Here is a 469-nt window from a genome sequence, read left to right on the forward strand (position 1 = left end):
ACCGAGGGATAGTACCTATCCAATATACTGCTGGTAGTGTACCCAAATATTCATACCCAGGTGCTAGTTATTGCGTGGCAAGCTCACAATTGAGTGTTATATATGGGCAGGGGTAAAAGGTGGTTTACTCTTAATTTATATGGCAAATAAGAAAGTGGAGAGGATACAAAATCAACAGACATCAGCTGGTAGACATTCCAGTATGTCTATTTATTCCAATGTATTACAATGTATTAAATGAATGCATACACATGTTCTAACCATGTATTATATTGTATTACATACACATGTACTAATATTACAGAAAAGAGCAAAAGATGAGATTGTCAGTAGGTACAAGCACCCACTGACAAGCTGATCATTTAATATATTCTAAGACATTGGAATAAATAGACATACTAGAATGTCTACTGGCTGATGTATGACCTTTTTGTATCCTCTCCATTTTCTTATTTGCCATATATATATA

This window comes from Octopus bimaculoides, chromosome 1 (genome assembly GCF_001194135.2).
Source record: "Octopus bimaculoides isolate UCB-OBI-ISO-001 chromosome 1, ASM119413v2, whole genome shotgun sequence".
Taxonomy (NCBI): Eukaryota; Metazoa; Mollusca; class Cephalopoda; order Octopoda; family Octopodidae; genus Octopus; species Octopus bimaculoides.